Source organism: Eptesicus fuscus, chromosome 13, assembly GCF_027574615.1.
Source record: "Eptesicus fuscus isolate TK198812 chromosome 13, DD_ASM_mEF_20220401, whole genome shotgun sequence".
NCBI classification, from domain to species: Eukaryota; Metazoa; Chordata; class Mammalia; order Chiroptera; family Vespertilionidae; genus Eptesicus; species Eptesicus fuscus.
Genome location: NC_072485.1, coordinates 80499420 through 80525758, shown reverse-complemented (window position 1 = coordinate 80525758; position 26339 = coordinate 80499420). Strand labels below are relative to the sequence as shown.

The 26339-nt window shown below is 66.8% G+C and overlaps 1 protein-coding gene across 4 annotated transcripts in view; it reads right to left on the bottom strand.

Moving 5' to 3' along the window:
- Window positions 1-26339, bottom strand: part of MACROD1 (mono-ADP ribosylhydrolase 1) — a 128590-nt gene that overhangs the window by 24197 nt on the left and 78054 nt on the right. The window lies entirely within an intron of this gene.

Below are 26339 nucleotides of genomic sequence, written 5' to 3'. Positions count from 1 at the left end.
ATCCTCTCAGCAACCTTTTCTATTGACTTCACACACACACACACACACACACACACACACACACACACGGCCCCTTGACCTACCACCAGCCCAACAAATACACCATCACAGAAGAGTTGAAGCGCCGCCCCCCAGAGGAACCCCCACCCTGCATTCAGGTTGCATGTTCTTGACGGTTCTGCTGTGTCTGATATTAGTGGGTCCTGCACGTCTCCATTTCATAGAAAGCGGAGTTCCTGGGGGCGGCCGCAGGCCCCGCCATGCTGGGGGGGTGGCCCTGCTGCTCTAGCTGGTCTGTTTGCACTGCCGGGTAATACTCCAGGCCGGGGCCTCCCACACCCTCCATCCGCCCTCCCGCAGGCCAACAGGCCGGTGTGCGGTTTTGTGTCTTGCACACGCAGCTGCAGTGGCATCGTGCACAAGCCCCGTGCACACACGTGCCGGGAGTTCCGTCGGGCGTACACCTGGGAGTGGGACTGCTGGGCGGTGGGATATGCACATCTTTTACTTCTCTAGTTTTTGCCAAATTGCTCTCCAAAGTGGTTGTTCAGATGATCGCTTTAAAATATAAATTAAGTCATGTCACTTCCCTGCTTAAAAATCTCAAATAGCTTCCGATTACATTAGAATAAAATCCATATTCCCCTCCATGAATGCCTGGCTACATCCCACACTCCGCTCCCCCCAGTTTCCTGGCCTTCTTTCTCGTCCTCCAATAGGTCTTGCTCTTTCATGCCCCAGGGCCTTTGCACATGCTGCTTCCTCTGCCTGACACACTCTCCCTGCAGCTTTTCCCAAACAGGCTCCCTCTTACCCTTCAGGCCTCAATGAAAGGTCACCTCGTCCGAGTGGCCCCTCTTGACCACCCGGCTGAATGCCTCCGGTCCCTCTGACCACACTGTATTTTCTGTTGGAGCCCGCACCATGGTCCGGAATGATCTCATCCTCAGATTTGTTTGCTGATGTGCTCCCGGCATGACAGCCTGGGAGAGGGCCTAGTCTTCTTTGGTCATTCTTGTACCCCGAGGCCAACACGGTCCGGCACTGAGGAACTGCTCTCCGTGCCATTCATCCACTCAGCAGACATTGATTTGGGCCAGTCTGGCTGCCATGTCTGGAGGGTGCATGAGCTGTGGGTCAGGGAGGGTGAGCTGCAGCGGAGGGGCTCTGCAGAGGGGAGTGTGGTCCAGTTGAGGGCAGGGAGCCGGGAGCCCTCGCCCATGGCCTCAGGGAGCCGCGGCAGGTGCGGGAGCAGCAGGGTGGGGCTTGCACTTTAGAAACACCCTCTCAGAGCTGCGGGGGAGGGAATTGCGGGGGGTGGGCCTGGGCAGGGGCTGGGGGTCGTGGTGGCCAAGGGGTGACAGAGGGCCAGGGAGAGAGGCAGTGCTGCACCCACGGGGACCAATTAGAGAAGCGTGGGAGACCGGGACCGGCTTCTGCGTGCGGCCCAATCCGGTCAATGGAAGGAGCACTTGGTGTGTGAGCGCCCCCCTGTCCCCTCCCTCCACCCCTGCAGGGGGCCGGGGGCAGCTTCCTGATGCAGAAATCCAGCGGCTCCTCCCTGGACCCCGGAGGCGCCCTTGACCTAGCCCCGACCCTCGAGCACAGATGGGACACGGAGGCCCTCGGGGGACAGGATCACTCCTGTGGGAACGTGACTGCTGCACGGAGACAAACACTCACCTTCTCTCCGGGACAGAGAAGGGGCAAACCCTGGCTGCCCAGGGAGTTCAGGAGACCCCAGGAGGGGACTTCCTCGGAAACTGCCCACCCACAGCCTGGCCTGCCCGCCTCCTCGGCCGCCTGCCCGCTGATGGCTCCCGCACCTGACAGGGACTCTCAGGACCAAAGACTTGGGGGCCGGCGGGGGGGCCAGGGGGCTCTTTCGAGGTCACTCAGCCGGGAAGAGGCAGAGCAGGTTAACCCTTCAGTGGGAGAAGCCCGTCAGCAGGGCCAGGTGAGGTGGGGAGGAGTCCCAGCTCCTGCCCTTCCCTGGCCCTGGGGTCTGGGCGCCCGGGGCACCCCAGCTCTGTAGGCTCAGGACGGCCATCCTACCCCCTTCCAGGCCCCAGCCTGGCTCCTGCCCTGACTGCCTCGTGTCCCCCCAGGGCTGGGTGCTCCTCCTCTGTCTTCCTGACCTCCCATCTGGGCTCTGCTGTGAGGAGGGGGAGGAGGAGGAGAGGGAGGGGAGAGGAGGCAGGCAGTAGCAGCCATTGGTATGCAAGGCCCTGCCTCAGCCCCTCCAAGGCCCAGCCTTTCTGCTCAGCTCTTTAAGAATCCCTCCTAGGCAGCGAGCAGCTTGGTGGTTGCTGGGCAACACCCCCCCACATCCCATTGGCACCCTCTCCCTCTCCCCCTCCCCCTCCCCTGTGCCTCCTCTCCGCCCAGTCTCAGCAGTGCCCTTAGCTGAGAACCCGCCAGGCCTGGCTGCACCTGTGCCAGCAGGTGAGGGGCCTTGAGTGACCCCACCCAGCCCCAGCCCTGGGCCGCGGCTCTGGGCCAGCAGGGACTCGAGGAGGGAGAGCCCGGGCTCAGGACACCCCATCTGCAGACCCCTTGCCCCCATGTTCAGTGGCTTCAGCCATCTGAGGTGAAGGAGCTGCCGGGGAAGGACAGAGAGGACCGGGGGTGGGGGAAGGAGCCAGGAGCTGAGCAGGTGACCCGGCCACCCAGCCGCTGGGCTGCCGCCTGCAGACTGTGCTGGGAGAAGCCCCCTCCTTTCTGCGGGCCGCGCACCCCACCCTCCCTGTCTGGTCAGGAACCTGGGTGGGAAGAGCCCAAGGTGGTGGTGGTGGTGGGGGGCGGGGTCCCTGAGCCCTGATAAACAGGTCTGCAGGGGTCAGAAGAGGCTCAGTGATGGGTGGGGTGTCACTGGAGGCCCAATCCAGTGGACGTCTCTGAGGCTCCAGTCTCAGAACCTCCAAGCATCTTCCACCCCCCCTTCCTCAGCCCTGCCCTTCCCTCCTCCCTGCTGGGCAGTCTCGGGGACCCTGCCCTGTGGCTCCCCAACATCTTGGGCATGGGCCCTCTTTTGTCCTCCCAACTTCTTCCTGATCAGGCTTGCACCTCCGGCCTCCCCTCTGCTTCCATCTCCACCACCCTCTGCCCGGAGCCGCTCACCCCACCCCTCTGCCCGGACTGCCCCTGCACACGGTTCACGCTGCCTCCCTGAACGTGGAAGTGTCGCAGGTGCGGGACAGCCAGTCCCCAGAGAAAGCGGCAGCTCTGCGGGGCATCGTGGCCAGGGAGCGAGCGGGTGAGGGGGGAGGAGCGAGCGAGGGGCAGCCCCGGGGCTGGCAGAGATGGGAGTTGGGGGGGCGGTGATGTCATTTGTGGGGAGAAGGAGGCTCCTAAAGGAGAGGAGGCCCATCAGAGACAAGTCTCTGTCCTGCCAGGGAGGGGGCTGGCTGGAACCCTGGCCCCGGGGGGGGGAGGGGCAGTCCTGCTCTGCCCAGGCCCGGGTTGGACCTCGCCCGCCTCACTCCCCATCACCCTCCCCTCCACGCCCCGGACCACGCCCTGCCCTGCCCTGCCCTGCCCAGGGCCCGGGACATCGTCTCTGGGCAGTTCCAGTTGGGAGCAGCTGGCACCGCTGCTCTTGCCACACACGGGCCTACGGCAGATGCTGGGGACACGAAGGGACCAAGGGGTCCTGGCTGTGCCTCAGGTGCTGGGAGAGCTGGACGCCAACAGAACACGGGCTCTGCCAGGTCCAGTCTTGGCCACTGTTCTCTGTGCTACGGGGGGTGGGGGGTGGGGGGCGGAGAACGTGCCGGCCACACCTGCTCTCAGCCAGGCTAACGCGTCGTCCAGTGGGTGGGAAATGGAGCCCACCAGTCACATGTGATCACAGACGGAGCTGAGAGCTGCCAGGAGAGGCCCGAGGGAGCAGGGAGCAAGGGGACCTCCTTGGGAAAGGTGGGGTTCGGGGGACAGGAGGGTTAAGCCCCGGACGAAGGGTGAGCGGGCGTTGGCTGGGCCTCTTGGCGGAGTACAGGGAAGCGGGGCCCTGTGTCAGTGCCGGGGAGCACTGAGGCTGAAGCAGGAGGCACCCCCCTGGCCAGCAGCTCCCCAGGCCCCCGGCCCAGGCCCACCCTTCTGTGTCCCGCCGCCCCAGCTCAGGACGCGCTGGCTTCATCCCGCCTGGCTTCGGTCCCTGCTGTGCCCGCTCCCCGGAGCGCCCGCTCTGGGCTTCTTCCCGGACTGGGGGCCTCGCTCCCTGCTCCCCCAGAGTCTGCGCGGGGGTCCACCCGCCGCTCCTGCACCCGGACCCTGTGCTCTGGGGAGGGGCCCGCCTCTGCAGTGCGGGATGGAAAGGGTCAGTCAGGTGGGGGTGAGGGAGCGCGGTGCTTAGGGCTTGGGCCTGAGAAGCTGCTCGGACGGACGTCCTGGTGAGGGCTGGTGTGCCCGGCAGGTGTGCCCGACAGGCGTGCCCAGCAGGTGTGCACAGCCAGCCTGCCCACAGGCCACAGGCCACCGTTCATGGACAGCTCCCTGGGGCACCAGGGCATCCCTGGGGCCATGGTCTGGGAGCCAGGTGGACCAGGTATTCAGGGACTGGGGTTCTCTGGGGGCCCCCTCAGGTATCCCCAGGCCCAGGGGACCCTGGGGATCTTGGAGGGTGGAGATGAGGTCCTCCTGCCCCCCAACCCCGCGCAGGCCCAAGCAGGGCCGAGGGTGGCACCACCGTGGTTGACAACAACCTAATAACGGTGAGCCGTGTTGTCGCTGAAGCGCTCACAGCACACAGACTTCCTCCTGGAGCCTCACGGACTGTCACACTAGCCCTGGGATGGCTGCGATGCCTCATTCAGAGAAGAAAATTGAGGAGCAGCAAGGCTAGAGGCTAGGATAGAGCCTGGGGTCACCAGCGGGTAAGTGGGGAGGTGGCGAGCAGAATCCAGGCCTGGGGACTGCAGAGTGGGGAGGCAGACGGGGAGCGGGTGCTGGGCGCAGGGCCGGGTGACTGGCGGCTCGGTGGTAGGGGCCACCGCCCGGTGACGGCCACCCTGGGAGCGAGCGGGGGAGCTGGGCTTGTCCAGCCGCAGGTCGAAGCCAGAAATGGCCCCGGGTGACCGCTGCCTGGGCTGAGCGATCTCCAGTGCCCAGCGCGAAGATGAAGATGAAGACGAAGACGAGCTCAGGTCCTGGGCCGGGCCCACCAACCTCGCTGTCACCGGTGCACACGGGCGCTTAGCAAGCGCTTGGTGAAGGAACAGGTAACTTTCTGAATCTCGTAGCCGATGGCGCCCCGGCTGTACTACACTCCCTCCCCCGGCACCCTGTCCTTCCCAGAGCAAGGCCGGGCCCCAGGCTTCTTCACGGCCCTGCACACCTCGCGTGGCTGCTGTCCGCACCTCATCTTCACCCTGGCCCCCGACTCCCGTCCCCCAAACTCTGACCGAGAGCTCCTTCTCTCCAAACCACAGGTTCTTCCAGGTCACAGCGCATCCCCCCCACCCTCCAAGACCTGGCTCAGGAGCCCCCTCCCTGGGAAGCTGGCCGGGCAGGTCGCCGCTGACGTGGCCCCCGTGTCCTGGGGCGATGAGGTCGGCCTCCGCACGCCCTCGCTGCCTGGGCGCCCATGCCCCTTGCTGGATGTCCTGCTTTGCCAGGGCTGGATGGAGCAGGCCCCGATTCACGTTTGGTCTGTGGTGTCCCCCAAAGTGCTCAGACACAGTGGACCTCCATAGATGCTCTGCGAACTGTGCACAGCCGCCCGGCACAGCTGAGCGAGTTACGGTGCAGCAGCTCGAGGGAGTATCACGCGGCCATTAAGACCACCGTCACGAAGGTGCTATTTGGATATCTAAGAGCCACACGCAGAAGTGTATGCCCACCCTCCACTCCACCTCGCGGCTGAGGGTGCCCTGGGCCAGCCCTGCGCTTGGCATGTGGGCGGCAGGGATGGGAAGGGGTCCCTCCTTCCGGGATGCAGTTAGACGAGGAGGAAGACACGCACATAATTCCTGAGCAACGTGCCAAGCGCCACGAGGGAGGGACGACGGAGCCCGAGGGCCCCAGCCCATCTGGGGGTCTGGGCAGGCGGAACGGGACCAGAGCTCTGTGAAAATTACAGCTGACGGCGCACAGACAAGCCTGGAAGGGCGCGGGAAACAAAGGCTGCTGATGCCACAGGGCAGTGGCGTTGTGGGCGATTTTTCTTTCCTTCTTATTGGTATAATGTTTGGGCAATAAATAAAAATTGGGAGGAAAAATAGCTGCTTGGTGAATGGAGCAGGAGGGGAATCAAGGGGAGTTAAATGGGGAGAGGCAAGAAGGGCAAAGGCGGGGTACCCACGGTGAGAACAGGTGACAGCCTCAGGCAAGGAAGCCTCCTGTGCCCTGGGCTGGGGGCCGGAGCAGCGATGGGGACCGGGACGAACAGGGGGGTGTGTGGGGGGCATAGCTCTCCCTCCAGGGACCTGAGAATCTCCTCCCACAGGGCAGGGTGGCTTGGCCAGGCCCTGAAGGGCAGCAAAGAGCAGGCTGTGCTGGGCCCCTGGCAGGGTCTGACACAGGCCTGGGTTGGTTCTGGCGAGAGGGGTCCCAGCCAGATTGTGGGGCGTCTGGGTGTTGACCTGCGAGCAGTGGGGCCAGGGGAAGGGGGAGCTCTAGGCAGAGGCAGGGACTCAGCTCCAGGGAAAAGGATGGCAGGAGGGATGATGGGGCTCAGGCCCTAGGGTCCCAGAGACTGTCAGGAGCAGGCGCTTTCCTGGCCCACCGCCAACCCGACCCCACACAACAGGTGCAGGCATTCCCCAAGCCCCTCACGTGCGCCAAGCACTGCCCGAGCCCCCTCCTAGTCAAGGTCTCCTTCAACCTTCACATCGACCCTCCGAGGCAGGTGGTTCATGCTCCCATTTTTCAACAGAGGACGCTGAGGCTTGGAGAGGTTAAGTAACGCTCAAGGTCACAGTCGGCTTTGGGGGGGGGGGGAGTTAGGGGCTGGGACCTGACCTGGCACTGCCCGCTTAGGCAGCTGCGGGGGGGGGGGGGGTAGAGCCAGTGCAGGTGCGGGTCCGCGTGGGGAAGGGCGCCCGGCCGGGAGGAAGGGGTTAGGCTCGCGTGGGTACCTGTTGTGAATGAATGCATGGGTGGGCGGATGAATGAATGAATGGCTAGGTGGCTGGAAGGATGAATGAATGAGTGGGTGCGAAGAGGAGGGGTGTCAGGGCAGGCTGCGAGAGCGAGAGCCCCTTTCTGCCCCCACCCCGACCCCGCGCTGGAGGCTGGCTTTGGGAGCCTCCCTCCTCGCCCCGGGGGGCCGGCTCCCCAACCTCCGCCTCCCGCCTCCCAGCCATTTTCGCCGGAGGGCAGGGGCAGGAGGACGCGGCGGCCGGTTCTCCCGGCTGGGCCCGAATCCCCGCGCGGCGGCGCAGCCTCCCGCGCCGGGTCCCGCCGGCCAGTGCGCAGCGCGGCGCCCCCGCCCCCGCCGCCTCCTCCCCGCCTTCCCCGCCCCCCCACCGCTCCCTCCCCTCCCTCCCGGCTCCGCGCCTGCACGCACGGCCCCCGCCGCCGCCGCCGCCGCGAGGGGAGAGGCGGCCGCCCAGCCTGGTTCCCCGCGCCCTGCTCGCCGCCGCCGCTCGCGCAGGCACCGCTCCCGGCCCTCACCCCGCCGAGCGCACCCGCCCGGGCACACGCACCCGCCGCCGGGCGCATCCCCGCGCACAGCCCCCGCGGCTCCTCCGGGCGCCCGAGCCGGGCAGATGCGCCGCTGCGCGCCCCTCGCCCCGGGCCCGACGCCGCGCTCCGCATGCCGGGGGCTCCCCGCCCGGGCTCCCCGGGCGCCTGCCAGCTCCGGTTCCCTCCCGCTCCTTGGAATAACCCCTGAGGCTCCAGCCGTCGCCGCAAAGTTTCCCGAGGAGACCCGCCTCCCCGGCCGCTGCGCAGGTAAGGAAGGATCCGCGGGGCGGGGGCGGGGGGCCCAGCGAGCGGGACGGGGCGCCGGGGCCGGTGGGGCGGGGGCTGGGAGTGCGCGGGGGCGCGGCCGGGGCGGGCTGCCCGGTTTTGACCCGGCGCCGTGGGGGCCGCGCCGCCTTTGGGATTTGGGGCGGGGGTCGCCGAGTCGACAGCCGAGCGCCGGCGGAGCTGGCCCCGCCGCGGGGAGGAGCGGGTGCGCGGGGAGATGCGGGGTGCGCGGTCGGCGGCTCCACTCTCCAGAGCTGAGGTTGGAAAGGGCGGGGGCTCGGACGGAACCCCAGCCCGAGCCCCTCGCTGCGCCCCCAGGGGGCGGCCCGGCCCGCCGTGGGGTGCCAGGCTGGGCTGGCTGGTTACAGCACCCAGAAACCAGAGGGTTTGGGTTTGGGGAGCCTGGAGAGAGGCAGCCGGCCGGCCCAGGCGCGGCGTTCCGGTCCCCACCAACTGCGTGAGTCACGGCTGGAACGAGGTTTTATTTTTAAAACGACTTCGAGGGGGGCGCAAGCAGCCTCCAACTTCCCTCCGTGCGCGCCGTGGGCTGTGGGCCCGGTGCGGGCCGGGCTGGGCGGTGCACCGGGCGCCGGAACGGGGGACCCAGCCTGCTCGCGTCCCAGGGCAGCGAGCCCCCACCCAAGCCCGAGGCCAGGCACACGCCCCTCCTCGCGGGGGCCCAGAGGCCAGGGAAGGGGGCTGGGCAGAGCCTGGTGATCAGAGGTCTCCGTGGAGAAAGTTGTGGAGCTGGAGGCATCAGGGAACAGCCCAGGCGTCCAGGTGCCCTGAGGGCTGCGAGGCTCCCGGTTCGGCTTTAAGATAACAGCCCAGCTGGTGTGCCAGGCCCCTGCAGCCCCAGCCAGAGCCCTGATAGGAAGAAAGCCCTGGCGTGGGGCAGAGGGGGCCCGCTGAGTCCTGCCCTGCCCCCCCTGGACCCTGAGCCCTCAGGAGGATGGAGACCTGCCCTGCTGGGCCCCCTCCCCGGGTGGCTTAGGAGTTGGGGTGGCACCTCCTCTGGCCTGTGTGGGGGCACCCAGCCCGGCAGGATGCTGGATTCCATGGGCATAGGGAAGTGGGCGGGGGCATGCCCCTCTGCCCAGCCGAGTGGGGAGGGTGGCCACGCTCAGGGGCTCCAGGCTCCGGTTTCTGGAGGGAAAGCCAAGAGCCTCTCTCCCTGCCAGCCCCGGAGCGGCGCACACATCACCTGTCAGCGGGCCCACTGGCTCCGTGGGCGACGGCTCAGGGCTTCCTGAGGGTGAAAAGGAAAACGGCCTGAGCTGCCAGGGCCCGTGCCCGGGAGGGTGCCGCACCGCAGGGTGGGCAGCGAGGGGCTCTGAGGGGCCCTTCAGCCACATCCCGACTGCAGGGCCAGCCACGGGCAGGTCTGAGAGCAGGAGAGAGGAGGGCACAGGGGCGTGGGGGGCTGTGGATGGGCCCCAGCCCTGTGATCTCACACGGACAGCGACCCGACGCCTCTGTAAGAAGCGCCCCCAGCGTGGGTTGAAGCCAGGCCCGCCCTCGCTCCACCTCTTACTGGGTCCAAGTCCCTCCACCCCCTGAGCCTCAGTTTCCCTTGTTGGGAAATGGAGTTGACTGTATCCACCTCCTGAGGCTGTATGTGGAGGGGGCGGGGTCAGGACTGCGTTATAAAATGGGGTGAGGTGGACAGATGCCCCACTCCTGGGCTGAAGGGGTCCCCGAGGACTGAGGGGTCGGGGGTCAGAGTCCTGACGTGACGCTGGCCTCCAGCAGTGGCGCCCCCTGGAGCCTCCTGAGGAGAGCCCCTGGGAGCCCCCAGCTTGTTTGTGAGGAGCCGGTGGGAGGGGTGCCCATCCAGTCCCCTGCTGCCAGGGCTCGATGGGGAGGCCGTTAGCCCGAAAGACTCAGCTCTGCAAACAGGTCTGGCGGCCGAGCTGGGGCACTACTGGGTGACCCCAGTCTGCGACCTCTGGGGACCCCGCTTCCTTGCCTGCACGGCACGGGGGGGGGGATGTCGTGGCCCTGAGGATGCGTGGGCACCCGGTGTGGGAGGGCAGGGCACGAAAGATGGCAGGTGGTGTCTGTGCTCGCTTCCAAGTCAGCCGAGCGATGGCTCGGAACTGCAGGTGGCCTGAGATGGCGGGTGTCGAGGGAGAGAGGCCGCTGGAACCCGCAGACCGACCGCAGAGGCCCAGCGCGGTGGCCGAGGTCAAGCAATGGGGGAAGGGTGAGGCCCCTGGGGCCTGCTGGGCACAGCCCCCTCCGCCCAGTCAGCTGGGACAGAGGCAGGGAGGTAGGGAGCTGGGTGCGGCACGCGTGGCAGGCTCTGGGCCTCTGGGGGGCAGCTGGTCTCCGCCAGGGGGGGCAGATGGCTCAGGAGAGGTGGCGAGCAGGGAAAGGCCCTGTCCTGCAGTGTGGGTGGCCCCGCTGTGTGTCTCTGGAAGTGGGGACCTGCTGGCAGTTGCCTCCCCAGCCGGCCAGGCTGCCCTGGAGTCAGGGCTGGGAACGGCCTGATCTCTGAGATGGGCCTGCCCGGGGCGTGGGGGGAGGGGGTTCTGGCCTCGGGGCGCTAGGACTTGTGGTTCCTGAGGAGGCTGTCTCTGCCTGGCCTGCTGACTTCGAATGAACGGATCTTACGGGGCCTCGACACCTTCATCCATAAAGTGGGGTAAGGGCCCATCTTGGGGATGCGCACTAGGAGATGGTGCCTAGGAAGTTCTAGCTGAGTTTATTCCTGGAAATGTGGGCTCCTTGGGTCCCCACCCTGCTCATGCTGGCCTTGGAGTGGCAGGAAGGACCGACTCAGCTCCCACCCGTCACCAAAGCCCAGGGGGATCGCACCCGCCTGCTGGCCAGACCTGGCCCCAGTGCCGGTGGGAATGCGCAGGGGTGAGGCTTTGTCAGCAGGCGGGGGTGGGGGCACCCTCATGGGATGCGCTGTAAGAGTCTGGACAGGGAAGGGCTTGAGGGGCGTGGGCGAGGCCGGAGGTTCTCAGTGCTGGTAGAGGGGTGAGTGGGGGTGGCCCCAGGGTGCTCACCGTCAGGAGAGGCTGCCTGGGCTCTGGGAGGGTGGGGCTGGCTCAGGCCTACGGCCTGCTTACTGCCCTGGATGCACAACCCTCTGTGTGGGTTTCGGGGGGTCCCCTTCCCAGAACCTGGGTTCTTTTCCTCCAGACAAAGTTCAGGCCTGCTCCTGTTTGTGCCACGGTGCGAGGCAGCTGCATTCTGTCCTCAAGGCTGGGGTGAGGGGCGTGGACCGATGGCGGAGGAGACGGGAAAAGACAGGGTGACCCCAGGGTGCCCTGACCGCGCTCCCACCCCCCAGTGGCCTGCTTTCCCTGAGGGCAGCTGGAGTGGGAGGGCCGGAGGACAGGGGCCTGTTCCACGGGCGTGTTAGCGGAGCCGCGGGTGTGCCTGTTTACGCCGCGCAGCGGCCCCCAGAGCCTGGCCCTCCCGGGGTCAGCAGCTCTGCAGATGATGTCAGCACCTGGGGCCTCAGCTCACCTGTGGGAGTTGTTTGCTGGATGTGCTGCCGCCCCGCGTTCTGAGCCCCACTGTGCGGCTGGCAGACTGCGTGCTGCCCACACCCCGCAGGGCCAGGGCCAGGGCCAGCGAGTATGGGAGAAGGAAGTGGGGCGGGAGGTTGGAGACAGGCATTGCTTCGCTGGGAGGGTGGCCCACAGGCAGCCTGCTCAGCACCCCTGGCTCTTCTCCCTCCCTCTGCCCTCCTTTCCTGCTCATCCATCCATCCACCCATCCACCCATCCATCTACCCATCCATCCACCCATCCACCCACCCACCCACCCATCCATCCATCCATCCATCCATCCATCCATCCATCCATCCGCTCAGGAGATGGGTGTTGCGTGTGGGCTATGGGCCAGGCCAGGTGCTGGGCTCTGGGCTGAAAGGGGGAAACGAAGCAGCCTACGTCTTGCCCTCAGGGAGCCTGGGGATGGGGGTCAGGCAGCAATCAGATACCCCCTTCCCACCTGGAGCCTCGGGCTCTGATGGCGGGAAGGCAGCCCTGTGAGGTTGGGCGACAGGGGAGCCTGCTGGGCGCTGGGGTCAGGGAAGGGGGTGCTTGAGCCAAGACGTGAAGCTGGGGCAGGAGATGGCGAAAGAAGGGGCAGAGCAGGGGCCTGGCAGACAGAACCGGCAGAAGGGGCTTGCCTGGGGACGCTTGGCGGGGGTGCGAGGCGGGGGTGCTGGCGGGCACGCGGCACCTGCAGGCCCTGCGCCGTGGGTCTGCTCAGAGCTTGTGGTCCGTCGCCTTGGGTCTCTGCTGGCCAGTCCATCTCCTTCTCTCCACCCTGGGCCTGCCTCGGGCACCCTCTGCCCGTCCTCCGGTGGCCTGTGCACCCACCTACGTGGACAGGCTGGGCCAGCATCGGAAGGGCCAGGAGGGAGAGTATTTGGGCTTGTCTGTGAGGGGGCAGCCATAGGAACCCTCTCCTGGCTCTCACTGTCCCCCGTGCGGAGACTGGGCCCTGGACAGAGGGTGGTGCTGGGAACAGAAGGGAGCGATGGCCAGTCCCCTGGAGGCACCAGGACCAGCTGTTCGGGGCCCAGCTAACCGCTAGGGGACACTGCCTCCCAGGCGGAGCGCAGGACCCAGGCATCCGGCCGCGGGTCCAGGTGCTGCCGGCTGTGCCGGGAGGGAGCCGCTGGCAGGGAGGCAGCGGCAGGGCTGTGTGTGGATGGCTTTGTGCTTAATTAAAACGGGGATCAGGACGGGGTCGCTGAGGCGCTGGTCCCGGCTGCTCCGCCTGCGCTGATCCTGAGGAGCAGCCTCCTCGCTCCCCTCTCCCCCCTCTGCCTGGCTTCATCCTTGGCACCAGATTACAACAGATTTAGCAAACAGATAGAGAGAGAGAGAGAGAGAGAGAGAGAGAGGGAGAGGGAGAGGGAGAGGGAGAGGGAGAGAGAGAGAGAGAGAGAGAGAGAGAGAGAGAGAGAGGGAGAGAGAGAGAGAGAGAGAGACGGAGGGAGGGAGGAGGGGGTGACTTTGGATCTGTCCCCTGCCGCCCTCCACTCCTCACCCCCTGCGAGGCCTGGGAGAAGGTCCTGGCAGTGCCACGGGGCACGGGGTGGGCTTTCCCAGGCTGCCACGGGCTGCCTGGTGGAGGGAGAAGAGGGAGAGCTGAGTTTTCAGGGGCCAGGGGGCACCCAGGATCGCTCAGGGTGGGGGAACCCCTGGCTGGTCCTGAGTGGTGACAGGGCTGGTGATAGGGGTCAGAGGCTCCACCGAGGGCGGAGGCCGGTCTGTCTTATCCCGGGAGCTTCCCTGCGGCCTGGGGTGGGGCCGGCACCCAGTAGGCGCTCCCTCCCTTCTCCCTCCTTTCCTGCTCGGGAAGGAAGGGTGACACCACCACTGAACAATTGCTCAGGAGCGGGCGCGGGTGGCAGTAGAGGGCCCAGCCTTCCAGCTGGGATCCCGGGGGTGAAATCCATGGACCGAGCTGCCCTCCGGGGACGCGCCCTCCTGCGCTCTGCACGGCCCGCCCAGCAGCTGCCTGCTGGCTTCTCTGGGGTGACCTTGATTCACAACATGCCCCTCGGTAGGCAGACTTGAGGGGCTGGTTCTGGCTCGGAAATCTGGCTGCTTGGACTCTCAGGGTCCTGGGAGTTGGCCGTGGTCCTGAGGGGCGGCCCCCCCGCCCCCCCCCGGCGCCACCTCCCCGTGCTGAGGGAGGGCTGAGGCTCAGTGGGTGGTAGACTCACTCTCAGAGAAGCTGCCTGAGGTGGGCCAGGCCCGGAGCAGGGCCAGGTGAGGACAGGGACCCCGTGCATCGTGCTGACACCTCTCGCACACGCACACGCACACGCCCTTTTGCACACACTGGCTCACACCTAACCCTTCTCGTGGGCGTCCCGCCCCTCCAGACGGAGCCATTGCCGGCTCGCTTTCCCTGGGCCCCTCTCTGGGGAGGGGGTGGTGCAAGGGATGAGAAGCAGGGATGACAGCCCTGGACCAGCCCGGAAGCCTGGCCATGGTCAGCCCTGCAGCCTAACCTCTGACCCCAGAGAGGGGGCTGAGCAGTCAGCTGGGCACTCAGCAGGCCACCTGCCTGGAGCCAGCAGAGAGGGGGCTGCCAGGGAACAGAGTGGGGCTGTGGGGGGCCCGTTCCCTCCTCATGGAGGCTGCACCCCACACAGAGTGCCCACCTGCCGCAGGGAGACAGACCACACCCCCTGCCCCCCAGTCACAGCAGGGCTCTGTGTGCCTCGGTTTCCCCACTGCTACTGGCCACGGGTTCGGCCCCCCAGGCCCGAAGGGCCCAGCAGCCCTGAGTGTGCCCCAGGCCTGGGCTGTCGGGAGGCTGAGCTGGGGCGCTGGGCGCTGGGCCGAGGGTGCGGTCTGGGTGGCGGGCCTGGCATTTCTCTCCAGGCCCAGATGCTGCCGTGATGTCAGCAGGTGGCCCAGCTGGGCCTGGCTGCCCGCCGGTGCCCCCAGAGGCGCTCGGGCAGCCGAGGGGCCCGGGAGGGCGCGCGCAGCCTGCGGTCACGGCGCAATCTCCATTAGGCCGGCGGGCGAGGCTGCAGCCTGGGATCCTATTAAAAGCTTTTTCATTGTTCCCTGCGATGGCTCCCCTCCGCCAGGACCTGGGCGCGCTGATAATTCATTTGCGGAAGGGAAAGGGGCGAAGAGTGCAGGAGAGGGAAATGCCATTATTTACTCGGCTCCTGGGCGGCGCGGGCCTGCCCGGGGCCGCGTGAGCGGGGGCACCGCATCCCCCAAGTCAGGAGGTGGGGGGCCAGGCTCTGTGGCCAGGGAGGAGGGGGTTGGGAGGTGGAGGCTGCGCCCTCTGGGGGCTCCAGGGTGGCGGGGGCCCTGACACTCGGAGGCCCCAGACCCGACCTGCCGCTGAGGGCCCCTGGAGCTCCGCCCGGACCTGACCCTGGCTGGGTGGGGGCGGCGGCCACCTCCCCGGGTCCCGAGGGTGCGGAGTTGAGAGATGGCTCCGGGGGTCTCGGGATGGGAGGGGAAACGGTTGCTGGGTGGGCCGACAGAGGAGCCCCACTCTCCACAGCTGCCAGCTCTGTGGCTGTTCAAGTCCCCGCGCCCCTGGACGCTGTAAAGCAGGAAGCGACCTCGGCCTCTGGGGAGGGAGGAACTCCGAACTAACCACGATATGAGCCCCGCTGACCAGGGTCTCACCGTGAGCGTCACGGACAGCGTCTGTGTTGGCGGAACCGCGTTACTGCCCTTTCCACACGAGGAAACTGAGGCGCCGTCACCCAGCCTCTGGGCGGCAGGGGTGGGACTCGAATCCCAGCCTCTCAGCACAGTGACTGACTCCTGTGGGGGCTGCACAGAGACCTGGCTCCCCCTTCACCCCCAGGCGGGATCGGGACCCCCCCCCCCCCCCCCCCCGCTGACGTCTCAGCGGCGCTGTGGGGCATGGCCTGAACGGGCTCAGAGAGGTGCGGTCATTTGCACAGAGGCGGGACAGAGCAGGGTTTAAACCGGGCTGGCTCTGGGCTCGTGAAGTGTCGCCTGTGCTGGGTGCCCGGCTGCCCGGGGGGCGGGGCTCCATACCAGGCGTGTCGGGGCAGCCCCAGGCGGTGCCGGTTTGGGACTAGGACCCCACAGAGGGTCAGGCCAGGGGGCTCTGATGGGCCTGAGTCCCCTCACGCACACCCCTGGCTGGCCGTCGTCCAACTGCGGTGATGGCAGAGGCAGTCCCGATGCCCTGTGGACGTCACCCCCACGCCCACCCCTCCAGCACAGGTACTGCCAGGCGGTTAGAGAGTGTATGTTTAGTCAAGTCACTCACTGACGCTGAGACCATCCGTGGCTCCCTGTTTCTTGGAAATCGAGTCCAAGACCCTCGGCCTGGCATTTCAGACCTTCCCAGCCCGGCCCCGCCTGCCCCACAGTCCGTCCTCCTGTCACTCCCGCATCAGGCCTGTGGGTGACACAGATCGCACCCTGAGCCTCCCGCCTGCTGGGCCTTGTGTCCAGAGGCCGCCCTCGCTCCGGGCGCCACCTCCCATGCGAAGCCCTCCCCGGCCCAGGAGGCACCGGCCCCTCCTGCCTCCCGCTCCCGGGCACTTGGCAGGCCGCTCATTTGACAGGTGACATGTGACCGCGTAGGTGGCTGCAGTTTACATCTGCCCCACCTCCACCCGCCTTTCCTCCTCCTCCTCCCCGCCCCAGGCCCTTCGAGATGCTGTTAGTGCTGCTTAACCGAGGCGTGGAATCCGGGACACATTCATTCATCCAACGAGGCTCCCTGAGCCCCGAGCGCGCTGACCAATAGCCTCCTCTTTACAGCGGCCCCGGGAGTGGGCGGCGGCGGCCCATTTCCTGGAGGAGAAGGGGAGAGCCAGGCCCTTCAGCCCGAGGCGGAGCTGGGGAGGAAGCTGGGCCCCAGGCGGGGCAGCGATGGGGTGGTGACCACCTGGCATCCCCTGGGCCCGCCGGCCTGCCTGGCACTGAGTGGATCGGGCCTTAAATGCGGTCTCATTTGACCCTCACGGTTGCCCAGGGAGGATTGTACTTGGTGGATCCGTTTTACAGGAGGAAATGGAGGCGAAGAGAGGGAAGGAGGCAGAGCCCCAGGCCCGTGACCTCCTGAGAGCCCTGGGCAGGGGAGCGGGGCTGTCCCCGTGGCCTGTGTGCCAGGCCTGGAGCTGTTCCTGAGGGTGGGGATCGGGCAGGCCCTGCCCCCCGCAGCTCCCCCCGGAGGCCCTGCCTGGCTCTCAGGCCCGAAGCCTGCCCTGGCTGGGCATCCCCTGGGTGAGAGGAGACGGGAGATGGCGAGCCCCGCAGCAGGTCGGGCGTGGGCCCTGCCCCCACGCAGCTGCCTGCCCGGCCCTGTGGCCTCACAGACAGACAGAGCTTGTGAGAGCCGGGGGCCTCCGAGGAGAGCTTGGCTCCCGCGGCAGCTGCTCAAAGGCCTCTTTGTGGCAGCACCTTCCGTGGGCAGCTGCCCCGACGCAGGCGGACACAGAGCCCAGCCTTTGTGCCCAGTGCTGCCCCCGCCCTGACCTGGGCCCTCCGTGGGGAGGGGCTGCCTTGGACCCCCGGATGGCCTGGGATGGGGTGGTCTGTGTTGCCAGGCTAGGGAACCTGGCCCCCCACCAGCTCACAGACAGCGATGGAGGAGGCGGTCCCTAGCCTGAGTCAGGCTGGGGATGGGGTGTGGAAGCCAGAGCATTAATTAATAATAATAATAATAGCAAAAGCACAGCAATAGCAGTGTCTGCTGCCATTTGAGGAACTCCTGCTGTATGTCTGCCGACAGGCATTTACGCGTATTATCTCGGAGATCCCTCAGAGCAACTCTACGGATCGCGCAGTTATTGCCCCATTTTACAGATGTGGAAACCGAGGCTCTGTGACGCTAAGACCTTCCCCCATACCGTAAGGGATTTGCTGGGTCTCTCTCAAGAGCTCCAGAACCTTTTTAAAAGATCCTCACCCAAGGATGAGTTTATAGAGAGAGGAAGGGGGGGGGGGGGAGAGAGAGAGAGAGCGAGCGCGAGCGAGCGTCGGTTTCCTCCTGTACACACCCTGATCGGGGACCAAATCCACAACCTAGTTATGTGCCCTGACCGGAATTGAACCCAAAAGCTTTGTGGTGTATGGGACGACGCTCCAGCCAACGAGCCACCCTGCCAGGGCCAGACCCCCTTCTTAAGCACCAGGTACTGCCATCCCTATCAAGCCCCCAAAGAGCCCTCATGGTGTGCAGAGGCGGAGTCCCCCCCCCCCCCCCCACGGAGCTCCTACTCTCTCACCCGCAGCCCTGTGTGAGGGACGCCCGGTTACTCCGTTTTCAAGCCGAGGAAACTGCCGCTCGGAGGGATGGACGGGGTGCCCGGCTCAGGGTGGCCGTGGGCAGACGGCACCTTACTTCCCACCCGTGTTCTTCCCAGGCCTAGCCTCTGGGGGAGGGAGGTGGTTGCCGGAACTGTGTGGGCGGGGATGGTGGAGGAGTGATGGAGACTTGAGGGACTTCAGGCTGAGCCCCCCGCCCCCCTCCTGGGAGGACCCCCAGAGACCAAGTGTTACGCTGGCCCGTGTAGTAGGGGAAACGGAGGCACAGAAAAGGGAAAGGGCTGGCCTGGGCCCGAAGCCTTGGGCGGGAGGGCGCTCAGCCACTCTGAGCCCTTCCTGGGGGCCAGGCCTGTGCTCAGCACAGAGCTGCGGAACCAGCCTCCCAGGACCTCCTAAGGGAGGTGCCACTGTCACCCCATCCTGCAGATGAGGAGACTGAGGCAGCCCCACGCCAGCCCCGGGCAGTCTAAGGCTCATCAGTCCCCCAGTCCCTCACCGCCCTGCCCCAGGTGCTTGCTGGGAGGGACGGGGCTGTGGGTGGGGCCAGGCGGACGGCTCAGGGACCTTCAGCAGGAAAGGCTGCCAAGGGCAGGGTCCCGCTTCTGAGCTGGTCTTAGTTTCCCCATCTGTGAAATGGGTGCCCAGCCCGTGTGGCCCCTTCCTAGGGGGCTCACCGGTGAAATCCTGTCTGCAGACCCTCCCCCTCCCCCAGCACCCCCCCCCCTCAGAGCCTGGTGGCCACTCAGCCTGGATGTCGGACTAGAAATCATGTTATTAATATTCACAACAAGCAGCCTGGTGAAGTGACGGGGCGGTCCCCTGCTCTTCCCCGGGGCTCTCTCCTGAGGCCAGGGAGTCAGGCCCTCGGGCCTCTGTGCCCAGCCCACCCTGGCCAGGGCCAGGCGACCCCTGCAGGGCAGCCAGGTGCCGGGCTCCCAGGCCCCTCCTCACCCTGCCAGCTCCCTCCTCCCCCCTCACAGCACCTGGGGGACCCGAGTCCCAGGGACACGGCAGCTCCGTCTCAGGGCTCGGCTCTAAGACCAGCGCGCTCCCTCCTGCTCAGAGGGCCTGGCTGCCCGGCGTGTCTGCAGCCGTGGCAGCGCCTCGCGGAGCCCTCGGTAGGACGACGGCAGGGCTGTGTTCTTCCTGACCCTGTGGCTATGGACGCTTCTGGGCCACCCCCTCTGTGCTTCAGTCCCGGGAGGAGAGCCCCCCACAGGGCGGCTGCAGACTGAGCAGGCTTCGCTCTGGCTGAGCGTGCGGGCGCCAGGTGCTCAGCCCCCCCTGCCCCTGAGGGTTCTAACGGGGGAGAGACAGCCAGGCTCGTGGGGCCCCAGGCAACCCGCACAGCCCGCTGGGGTGGCATGAGGGCAGGGTCCCAAGGCGGTTCTGACTCAGAGAGGGAACTGGAGGCCAGCTGGCCTTTGCCCCCGTCTTTCCTGGCTCCCAGCCTTGCTCTTGCCCCACCTCCACGGGCTTCTCCTTCCCCCTCGGTCCCCATCCCTAATCCTTCTCACTCAGCATTGCCAGGGGCAGTTGGATGTCCCCAACCGTGCGCTCCAGGGGCTTGGTCCCAAGTATTGTGCCCACCCCCTTGGGTGGGGGTTGACGTCATGGAGGCCACCCTCGGAGTACAGTTCCAGCGCCCCTGGCCACTCACCTAGCCCCCTCCAGGCCTCAGTTTCCTCATCTGTAACATGGGGCCAGGATGTTACAGGGGGAAGTAGCTCTCCAAAGACACCAGCACTGACAGCCCTCCGGACGCCTGGTGGGCGACTGGGTGGGTGCATGGTCTGCAGACCAGGGAGGAGCTGCGGCGGAGGCGGGGGGCTGCGGCGGCTTGGACTGGCACCTTCTGTGGTGAGAGTCACGTGGCAGCCCCGGCTCCCCAGGACCTGGCACTGATTGAGTCTCCTCATTACAGGGCAGAGGGCACCTGCGTGGAACCGCGCTCTGGCTCCCAGGCGGGCAGCAGAGCTGACGGCCGAGCAGGCTCACAGCTGCTTGCGCGGAAACTGAATCTGTCGGGTCTGACAGACGGCCACACGCCACCACTAATGCAATTCCGGCGTGGGAGAGGCCTGGGAGCCGCCGGCTGCGTGCACCCCGGCCCTGGGCCCAGACAGCACTCCCTGTGAGGCCTTGTTCCAATGCATGGGGCAGCAGGCGGAGGCTGGTCACACTCCCCGTAGGCCAAGTCCATCAGGTGGGCAGGGCTGGGGCTCGGACCCTCACAAGCTCTGATTCGTCCCAGAGGTGGACAGAGTGCCCGTGGCCTCTGGTCTCACTCCTGGCCTGGGCCCCAGGGATTCTGGCGCCTAAACTGGGCTCCTTTGGATCGGGGCCACGCCCACCCCACCCTTAGGTCCCGTCTTTCCTCCAGAGCGTCTGCGAGAGGCACAGTGAGAATCTTCCAGGCCGCGTGGTCCCTGAGCACCGTGCTCCTGCTTATGGCACTTTTGCTCTGAGGAGAGGCGGGGGCTGCTCGTGAACTTGGTGGCATCTCTGGCAGAGTTTGGGGGAGAAGGCGGGCAGGCTCCTCACACCCGCCTCCTTCCAGTGGGAAAGAGCACCCTCAGGGCCAGGGCATGGATCTGGACAGGCCGCCCGAGCCTCCATTCTGACCTGGGGACGCTCAGGTCGGGATCTTGGGGGACGGGAAGCACACACGGGTATCGTCTGTTAACCTTTCTGAGCTGGGAGAGCGGTTTCTTCCCGGCGTGGAGGAGGTCGGAGGCGGTGGCACAGAGCCGGCAGGATGGGACCGAGTGGCACTGGGACCCACACGCCTTCCCTGCTGCCCGGCAGACATGGCGAATCGATCCCAGGACTGTCTCCTCTGAGCTGGGAAGGCAGCTTGGGGGGGAAGCTGCCAGGCACCCCGGGCAGGCATTTTGCAAAGGAAGAAGTGGGGGGGAGGGGGGTCCCCGAGAGGCAGAGTGGCTTGCCACAGCCTTAGAGGTGGGGACGGCACTGAAACCCAGGCCTCCCGACTCCAGAGCTCCGTGTTATGGAAGCTGCTGGCCCAGGGGTTCTTTACCTGGAGGCGTTCTGCCCGGTGCCAGGATGGCCCCATTAGAGCCCACTGCCCCCCCCCCGCCCCCCGCCAGGCGCAGGGTGGCCAGGCTGCGCTCGCTCCCGCCTGTTAACCTTTATGGGCTGCAGCCTGCCTGTGCGCGGCCTGGTAACAGCCGCTTACACTCTGGGCTCTTAACTGCAGCCCAGGGACGCGTGTGGGTGTGGGATCTGCGGCTCCCACCAGCATGCTGAGCCCCCGGAGGGGGTGTGGGGCCGGGGGAGGGTCGAGTGCTGGCTCAGAGCTGCAGTCAGTCAGGGGCTGGGCTCGGGACCCTAGGAGGGCATGCCGGGGGCTGGGGGCTCCCCCTTCCAGCTCCAGGGCTGCCTCTGCGCAGCCTCATGCTTTGCGAGGAGGTAGCTCTGCTGGCTTCCAGGTTACCCTTTTAATTAAGCCAATTAATTAGTGCCTTTAATGAAGCAGATTAACCAGGCCAGGTTCTGCAAACGTGGCTGTCACAGCCCACGGTTTCTTGCAGGTCAGGATTTGGAGGGGCTGCTTGGCCGGGCCTGCAGTCCTGGGGGGCTGAGATGCCTGCTCCAGGAACGGGGGTGGGGGGGCCTGCACCGAGACAGCTGGCTCAGCCGTGACCGGAGAGACTCGGGTTAGACAGAGGAAGGACTGCTTGGCGCGGGGATGGGTGAGAGGGACGCGGCGGCCGCTTCCTCAGGAGACAGTGCGCTCAGCAGGGCCTGATGTTGGCTTCAGAAAGCACGCTGCCCTGTCCATCCACGTGGCCTTTCTTACATCACAAAGTGGGCGCTGGGCTCCTTGAAGGATCCCTCGGGGCCCTCACTCCTCCCACCCCCTCAGCCCCGAGACACCTCATGGCGCGCAGGCCAGCAGCCGGCCAGTGGGCCCCCGAGGGTCTGTGCACCAGGACAAGCCACTGCCCCTTCCTGGGGTTCCTCGTCTGTGAAAGGGGCCAGCGCTCCTGCCTCCACCCCACCCGGCCACCCCTTCCTGCCTGTTGTTACTCGTCCTCTTGCTGCTTGAGTGGCCACCCTGCTCAGGGGTCACTTTCCAGCCAGCTTTTAAGGACGTTTAGTGTCTCCTGTTAAAAACGACCACCCGGCGCCCACCTTTCCCCTCTAGCCGCCGCCGCCTCTCTCTTCCCCTTCACAGCCACGTCTCTCAAAACGGCGGGTCCTTCTCCCACTTGCCACTTCCCACCCCACTGCAGCCCGGCTCCCACCCGCCCTTTCTTCCTTCTCCGGGCTGACGTCGCCTCCTCCAGGCAGCCCTCCTGGCTTCCCTAGCCTGGTCCAGAACTTGACTTTCACCGGGGCCAACCGGTGTGTCACGAGAGTAGCCTTGGGCCTTAGTTGTCCCCTAACCTGCTGTGCCCGGGCCAGGGCCAGGAGTGGAGGCCTGCCTGGAGGAGGCGCTCCCCGGGGGCCAGGGCAGGGGGCGAGGGGCAGCCACTAGCTTTGCCTCCAGTTTATCTTGAGAGGGACACCGTGGGGTGGGTGAGAGACAGGAATGGGGACAGCACCACCATCGCGCTCAGAGGCGCCTCTCTCAGCACCAGCTGGACGCAGCCGGCTCTGGGGGGCGGGCGGAGTGGCTCTTCATTAGCGGGAACCACAGGGGACAGGCAATTTGCACAGGCCAGGAGGGCGGCGAGGCGGAGCGGGGCTGGAGGGCGGGCACTCAGGGCCGGCTCGTCCCCACCCACATGCCTCCCCCAGGATGGCAGCGTCGCACCCGCGTCCTTTCCCGGCACTGGGCACACGGGACAGCGTCTGTCCGCGGCCCGTCTCCACGAGGCAGGGAGCCTGCGGGGCCTGTGCCTACCAGCAGCGACTGTCCACGGGCTGGATGGGGCCGTGGGGGATGCTCCCTGCTCCTCGGCCGCCTTGGTTTCCCCTCCCTCCAGCGGGCATCGGTCTGGGGACAGCTCTTCGCACCAGGCCTGGCTCGTGACTGTTGGGTGTGCTCTCGCCCCTTCGGGGCTGCTGGAGCAGGCAGGGCACAGCCGGGCGGGCAGAGACCATGCTGGCTCCTGCTGACAGCAGCCACGTGGGCAAGGCGCTCAAGATACGCTGTCGATTCCCTGGGCCTCAGGCCTCCCATCCACAAAATGGGAGCACAGTTTGTCCTTGCTGCCCGGAAGGGTTGGCAGGAAGCTGTATTTGGAGAGGAGGGGGAGCAGAGGGGGCTCAGGAGGCTCCTCCGAGCTCCCCCTAATATGCGGCCACAGCCGCCTCGCTGTCAGTCTCCGGGCCATCCAGGCCTGGGTGCCACTGCCTGGGTGGCATTGCCAGAGGAGTGGCAGGGGAGCCCAGGGGAGAGGCTGAGGGAGCTGGGCCTCAGCCAGGTCTGCAGGGTCCCCCCAGCCCCCCCCCCCCTCACTGCTTCCTGTTCCCCACGCCCAGGCTCTGCCTCGGTGCCAGTAGGAACAGCCCTCCCTCCTGGAGGAAATTCACGCCCACAGCGGCCTGAGCTGTCTGCGGGAGGAGGACCGGGAGGAGGGGGTCTGAGGGAACAGGATGTTGGGCCTGCTGGCTGGCGGCTGGATTTCGGGACGGGGACCGAGCAGGTGGGGTCTCTGTGCTCAGGCCGTCCAGGCCCCGTCCTGCTCAGGGCCGCTTCACCTGCCGAGGTGAGAGCAGAGCCGCACGGGAGTGCCCCCCCCCCCCCCCCCCCGGTGCCAGGCGGCGTGCGGGCTCTGAGGACAGAGAGGAGACAGACAGCCCCCCTGGCCCTTTCCGGCGAGGGAAGAGGAGGCCGGGCATGGAGGCAGTCCGTGGTCTCCAGGGTCAAACAGGCCAGCCCGGCCCCTTCTCGGGTGAAGAGAGGGGGGCGCCGGGGCTGACCTCCTGGGGCCACTGGCTGGTGAGGCCGGGCAGGACCTGCGGCGGGGCCTGGGCGGCAGGTGCGCCTCCTCGGCCTGCGGGCAGGCTCTCCCGGCAGGGACGTGGGTGCCGGGAGGGGCAGCCCTGCCCGGGCACCTGGCCCCTGGCCACAGTGGAGGGCCGGGGCCGGAGGGGCTGCAGAGGGGTGTCCTCGTGCAGGGTCCCCCCTCTAGCTACAGGTGGAGGGAGGCCTTCCCAGGCTGTGGGAAGAGGAGGAAGGGACAGTCAGGGAGCACGTGCTCGGCGCTCGGTGCTGTGCCGAGTCCATCGGCAGTCCCCAGCAGGCAGCAGCGCCCCCCGCACAGAGGCGGGCGTGGAGGCACACTCTCCCACCCTGCCGCCCTGGGCTGCGGTGCCTCGCCGGCCACCTCCGGTCAGGGGGCAGCCCAGCCCCACCTCAGCGCAGCCCTCCCGGACAGCCTCCCCTCCGATCTGTGAGCCGCGGCGTGAGCTGCTCATGTCCGGCCGCGTCATGTACAATTCAAACCCATTACCGTCCTGTCTGTCTAACGGATGACACCCTCCCACAGCCCCCGGGGCGCGGTGTGTCTGAGCACAGTCCGCCCGCAGTCAGTCACCCTCTCATTCCGTGGCTGGGAGAGGGCACAGGGCATCTGAGAAGGGTAACCCGCTCTTCCTGCCCCGAGGGAGCCCTGGGATGGGGGAGCTGGGGACCCCCGCCAGCCTGACCGTGACCCCCTCTCTGTTCATCTCAGCTCTCGGCCTGCAGGGAGGCGGCAGCGGGAGCAGGGCTGGGCCTGGGCTGCCACCTGTGGGTGGGGAGGGCTGGGGGGAGGCCTGTCTGCCGCTCCCTTTATGCCAGGCTGGGTTGGGAGGCGCCTGGAGTGGGGGTACCCAGGCAGACCTCTCTGGGGGAGCTGCCGCTTCCCTCTAGCAGGGGCAGCAGATGCCCCAGGCCCGGAGATGCCGCGAGGACGCTGGGGAGGGGCGCTGCGAGCGGGCAGCCGCCGAGTGCAGCGGGCACAGCCCTGTAATTGGGCAGCCGGTTCCCAGATAAGGCCGATGACACTGAGCAGCTTCCCACTCCACACGCGCCGCGGCCGCTCATTTCCTGCTCCCGCAGCCGCGATGCCAATTACCTCGCCTCCTGCTCGCCGGTGGCAGCTTCGGGGCTGCCAGACAATTCCTCTGTCATCGGCCGGCCTGCGTCCTCTCCGGAGGGGGGGGGCATGGCGAGGGCAGCGGCGGGTGAGCGGGACCCGCCGTGGGGGAGGGGCTGCGCTGGGCTTGGTGGAGGTCAGGGTGGGTCACAGACCCAGGCCCCCCCACCCGGAAGGCCGCCTTTGCTGTCCTGTCGCAGAACGGAGCTCACGGTTTGCCGAGTGGGCGCCGGCGCTGGCAAGTGGGTGTGTGCACAGAACAGCCTGCCCCCCCCCACCCCGTTTTTCAGCAACTGCCCTGCCTGCCCCCCCTTCCCTCCGCCCGCTTCCCCTCTTCCCTTCCCTGGGCCACAAAGTCAGACCCTGGACAAGTCACCGAGCGCCTCAGGACCCGTTGTCTCTAAACCGGGGTGACGGGCAGCGCCCTCACAGCGTGGGTGTCAGGACGGGATGAGAGGAGACCTCGGGGCGCGCAGCTTGCCCACTGGCGAGGGCACCTCCGTCTCCGTTAGTGCCCAGCACGCAGGCTCTGTGGTTGGGGGAGGGCAGGCACGGTTTTGCGCTGGGGAAACAGGCTTGCGCGGGTTTGGCCGGTGCTGAAAGGACGGACGACTCCAGCGCCATTTAGGGTGGACGTGGCCGGCCACCGGCTTGGGGGTGAAGTACGTGTCCGAGAGGGTCCCGCAGAGCCGGCTGTCTTGCTGCCTGCAGGAGTGGTGGGAGGGGGTGCCCCTAGGGTAGGAAGCCGGACAAGGAAGGTGGGTTCACCAGCTCTGAGGACTCGGGGTCCCCCTGGCCGTCCCTGCCTGCAGCACACCTCCTCTCTCACTGGGGGACGGGCAGCACAGAGGGGTCTGTGCCAGGATAGGGGCCTGCGGTGGCAGTCCGGCCGTGGTGCAGACAGGGAAACCGAGGCCCAGGCAGAGAGGGTGGGTCACACAGCCGCAGTCAGACCCAGCTTCTCCTCCAAATCCGGGTCCATCCCTCTCCGAGGGCTCTCCAGACGCTAGGTGCTGATTGGCTGCCAGTTTCACCCAATAGGAGGGGAACCTCGACGCCCCTGGGGGCGGGACTCGAGACCCCTTCCTTGGACTAGTGCTGAGGGCCTGGGCCGGGAAGGGCAGCGCAGTGCAGTGAGCCTAGGGGCCCCCTCCCACCTGGCGGGGGGGCGGGGGGGGGGGGAGCCGGCGAACAACTCCCTAAGGGGCGACTAACAGACCAATTAAGCTGCCAATAAAAAAATTTAATCAAGTAATAATGCACCTTACTTTGTTTAATTAGTGTTCTGTCAAGTGAATGAATATTTAAGGCTCGGGTGGCGGTGCCAGCATCTGCCCAACGGGCAGAGGCCGAGCCTACATTTCAATCGGCCTGACAGCGCTCCACGCGGGCATTGATCACCGCCCCCGCCGCCCAGAGGGCCAGAGCGTGCCTGGCGCAATGGGGAGCTCTCCACCCCTGCGCAGGCCCTCTACAGCCGTCCGGCCCCCGTCCGGGCCTCAGTTTCCTCATCTGCAAAATGGGGGCAGTAGTCCAGGAGAGCTCTGCTAGGTCTAAAAAGTCAAACTTGGACTGATTTTGTTTCTGGAGCCCCAGTGGCCCA